This window comes from Elephas maximus, chromosome 3 (genome assembly GCF_024166365.1).
Source record: "Elephas maximus indicus isolate mEleMax1 chromosome 3, mEleMax1 primary haplotype, whole genome shotgun sequence".
Taxonomy (NCBI): Eukaryota; Metazoa; Chordata; class Mammalia; order Proboscidea; family Elephantidae; genus Elephas; species Elephas maximus.
The window spans coordinates 34,010,609-34,015,454 of record NC_064821.1 but is presented as its reverse complement, the minus strand read 5'-3'; the positions used below and the strand labels follow the sequence as shown (position 1 = coordinate 34,015,454).

General features: G+C 34.7%; 1 pseudogene; it reads left to right on the top strand.

Moving 5' to 3' along the window:
• The first annotated feature begins 1,342 nt into the window (after window positions 1–1,342).
• On the top strand, window positions 1,343–2,103 carry LOC126071227 (olfactory receptor 7A10-like; annotated as a pseudogene).
• Window positions 2,104–4,846: the final 2,743 nt, after the last annotated feature.

Sequence of the window (4,846 nt, the reverse complement as noted above, 5' to 3'; positions counted from 1 at the left end):
TCCATGGGTGGGAGGACACAGGGATGTTTTAAGGTGCTCATTGGGCTATCTTCTGTCATGTCTTCTCCTGACCAAATGGCTTTGACAGTATAAAATTGACAGCAGGGACCCATCATAGTATTTGAGAGACAGAGCCCAGCTCTTAGAAGTGGGGAGGGTGTTCTCAGGAAAGATATCCCAAAGATGTCTCTTCAATTTAGACATCAGGATTAAGTGCAGCTGATGAAAATCACAAGGAAGCAAATTTCAACTTTTGGAAAAGTAATATATTATCATAGTTAAGCAGGAAATAAAAGGAAAAACACTTAAAATGAGAGACTTCTTATCCCTGGAGGCATCCACTACCAGGTAGATTAGTGCTTCTCAAACTATATCTGTATAGGAATCACCTAGTGTAGTGTGGTGAATTGTGTCCCCCCAAATGTATGTTAACCCGGAGCCTCAGAATGTGACGTTATTAAAAAATAGAGTCTTTTCAAACATAGTTAATTAAGGATCTTGTGATGAAATAATCTTGGATTTAGAGTTGGTGTTCTTGGCTTGTAGACACATCACTCCAATCTCTGCCTCCCTCTTCACGTGGCTTTCTTCTCTCCATGTCTCTGTGTCTTCTCTTCTTGTAAAGACATCTATCACTGGATTCAGGGAAAAAAATTTTTTTTGTGGTGATTTGTTACCTAGAAAAAATTACCAGTTCATTTGGTATCCCTAGGAAACTAATACACCTGGAAACTTGTTAAAATGCAGATTCTCATTCAATAGGTGCAGCCTATTGCGGCTGCATTTCTAACAAGCTTCCAGATGAGGCTGATGCTGCTGGTCATGGATCACACTTCAGGAGCAAGGAACTAGATGATTCTATGCCAGAGAAATGTATGTAGAAAGAATGCTGGCTTTGTGAGGTAGATTATAATTAGGGATTAGTTTGCTAAATTGGAAGGGTGGACAGAGGTGGAAATAATGGCTACATTTTTAAGCTTCTGAATAGTCAGCTGAACCTGGTCTATTGATAAAATAGAGGTTTTTATTTATTTTATGTGTCATATACAATATTTGTATTTACTTTTATTTACGTAAAATTCATCATCTGTAGCAGTGCTGCTGGTTGATGATGCCTGACTTTGTTTGTACAGTATTGTTCTTCTTGTCACTTTCTTGACAGTCACACCAGCTACATGGAACCAGGAAACCACACAGAGGTTTTAGAATTTATTCTCCTTGGACTCTCAGAAGTGGAAGAACTTCAATCTCTTTTTCTCAGCTTTTCCTGTCCATGTACTTGGCCACTTTTATTGGGAACCTTCTCATCATCTTGGCCACCATCACTAGCTCCCATCTCCACACTCCCATGTACTTCTTCCTAGCCAACTTTTCCTTTGTAGAGACAGGTTTCACCTCCACCACTATCCCAAAGATGCTGATGAACATCCACACCCATAGCAAAACCATCGCCTATCAAAGCTTCCCCACCCAAATGTATTTTTTCATTTTTTTGCAGAGTTGGATATTTTTCTCCTTTCTATAATGGCTTATGACCGATTTGTGGCCATCTGTCACCCACTGCACTACATTATGAATCCCAGACTCTGTGTCTTGTTGCTGCTGTTGTCCTGGATATTGAGTGTTCTGGACTCTCTGGTACGTGGTTTACTGGTGTCGCAGCTGCCCTTCTGTACTAACTTGGAGACTCCCCACTTCTGTGAAATCAGTCAGGTTATCCAACTTGCCTGTTCTGACACCCTCCTCAATACCACAGAGATGTATTTTGCAACTGTGGTGATGGGCGTTATTCCTCTCATTGGTGTCGTATTTTCTTATTTTCAGATTGTCTCTTCCATACTGCGAATTACATCAGCAAGGGGAAAGTATAAGGTATTTTCCACTTGTGGATCTCACCTTTCAGTTGTTTCTTTGCTTTATGGTACAGTTCTTGGGGTCTACCTGAGTTCTGCCACTACCCAAAATTCCAGGGCAGTTGCAGTAGCCGCAGTGATGTACACCATAGTCACACCCATGCTGAATCCCTTTATCTACAACCTGAGAAACAAGGATATAAAAAGGGCCTTGAAAAGTCTTGTTGGGGTTATCATTTTAAATAAATGACAAAAATGTTTCCCTTGGGGCTGGACAAGAATCCACAAGTATCTGGACCAGATTGGCATTCAGAAAATTGTGTTTGTGTGTGTGTGTGTGTGTGTGTGTGTGTGTGTGTGTGAGCTGTCTCTGACTCTCCAGACATTTCTGGCATTTTATGTTTTTGCTTTTCTAAAAATGGTTTCCAACTTTGGAAAAGAACCAATTTGAGAGTATCCACTTGTTTTGAGTGGTAATGAGTATTTCTAAGAATATACTGTTTTCAAATTCATTTTCTCTTTGATGGCAAAATTATGATGAGATATAAACATCTTGGAGATAATAAAGACTTGGGGCTTAAATTTTTTGTTCTTGGCTTACTGCTTATTAGAATGCTGATGTCTATTAGGTTTGAGTCAGCTTTTCATTTCTGTTACTCTGTCTTCCTGTCATTTTTTATAATTTAGACTCCAATATGCTTAATTATTTTACAAGTGCCTGAGACATTTTAATCCCCTCACTGAGAGCTTTTTCTCTTATTCATCATTGACTGCTATGAACATTAACATATTATTTAAAATTGAATGGTAATAAAACAAAATGAAATTTTGTGAGATGCAGCTAAAGAAGTACTTTGAGTGAAATTTATAGCTTTAAATATTAATATTAGAAAAGAAGAATAGTATAAATCAATGATCTAAGTTTTTACCCTAAGAAGCTAGGAACAAATTATAACATAAACCCAAAGCAGGTACAAGGAAGGAAATAGTAAATATAAGTAAAGAAGTCAGTGATAAGGAAAAAAACAATAACAAAAAGACTTAAATAGATTCCTTGAAACTGCTAATAAATGAACAAATGGCTAAAAAGAAGGATCAAGTAAAAAATGGGAAAAATTACTAGTATCAATACAATCATTACAAATGCTCAGATGCTAATATAACAGTAAGAAATTACTATAAGTGACACTATGCCAATACATTCGACACGCTATATGAAATACACACATTCTTGAACAACAAAACATGATAAAACAAACTGAAGAAGAAATAGAAACTCTGAATAGCTCCTGGCTTATTTTTTAAGTCACATGTGTAAACCCAAACTGTCGCATGAAAAAACTCCAGGATCAGATGGTTTTACTGGTGTTGTCTATCAAACACATAAGGCAAACATAATGCTAATCTTATATAAACTTTTTAAAAACTAGAAAGGAAAGGACTCTTCTCATTTTACAAGACCAGAATAACTTTGACACCAAAAACAAACAAATACTATAAGAAAACAGAATTGCAGACCAATATCCCTAATGAAAATACTACCAAACCCCCCCTAAAAACCATTACTGTTGAGTAGATTCTGACTTATAGCAAACCTCAACAAAATTTTGAAAATTGAAACCAGAAATATATAAACGCAAAGTTGACTCAACATTTCAAAATCAATGTAATCCATCATCTCAGCAGACCAAAAGAGAAAGCCATACGATCATCTCAGTACATGCAAAAAAACATTTGACAAAAGTCAATATACAAAATTCAACTCTCAGCCACTAAGAATACAAAAGAACTTTCTCAAAATGATCAATAACATCTAAATCATATTTAATGGTGAAAGACTGAATATATTTCCTCTAAGATCAGAAACCAGGAAAGAAACAAATGCCTGCTCTCATGATTGCTTTTCAACATTGTATTGGAGGTACAATAAAATAAAAGTTATGAAGCGTTGAAAGGAAGAAATAAAAATGTTGGTAGACAACATCATTATATACATAGTCTAAAGAAGTTCATTAAAAAAACTTCTATAATTAATACATAAACTTAGCAAGGTTGCAGGTCATAAGGTTAATATACAAAATAAATTATATTTTGATATACTGGTACAAACTGGAAAATTAAAATTTAATAACAGTATATACAATCACACAAAAATATCTAGGAATAAATATTTAAAATGCATACAAACTCTTTACACTAAAAACTATAAAATATTGATGTAAAAAATTTATGAAGACTGAAATATAAAGGAATATACACCATGCCAATGGTTTGGAAGATGCAATATTGTTAGAATGCCAGTTCTCTAGAAAATGACCTATCACATTCAATATAATGCCAAACCAAATTCTCACCATCGTTTTTGTAGAGCTTGATATTTATAAAATTTATATGCACATGCAAATAATCTAGATTAACAAAAATTGGAAAAATGAAAAGCAGTGTCATCAGTCTTATATTACTTAACTTCAGGAATTATTATAAAATTACAGTAATCAAGACATTGTGGTATTAGTTTTAGGACATACAAGTCCATCACTACAACAAAAGAGAGCCTAGAAAATAAATCTACACTTACACAATCAATTTATATTTTAAAAATGCCATAATTCAATGGAAGGAGACTAGCGTCATAAACAAATGGTGCTGGAACAACTGGCTATTCACATGTTGTAAAACTATGCCTATGATATCATCTCCTACAAAATGCAAAAATGAATTTCAAAATGATTAAAGACCTAAATGTAAAGGCTAAGACTATAATATTTGTAGAGAAAACATAAAAGAAACACTTTCTGATTTTGGAGTAGCCAAAGTTCTTTTTTTAAGGTTCTTAAAAATAAGGCAGTAACTAGAAAAGAAAAACGTTAATAAATACCCTTCAAAAGACACCATTAAGAGATGGAGACAGTATCAGGACACAAGAGAGACAAGCAAAAATCAGTTGGATTCCTCTACACCAACAAAGAGAATGTTGAAGATGAAATCACCAA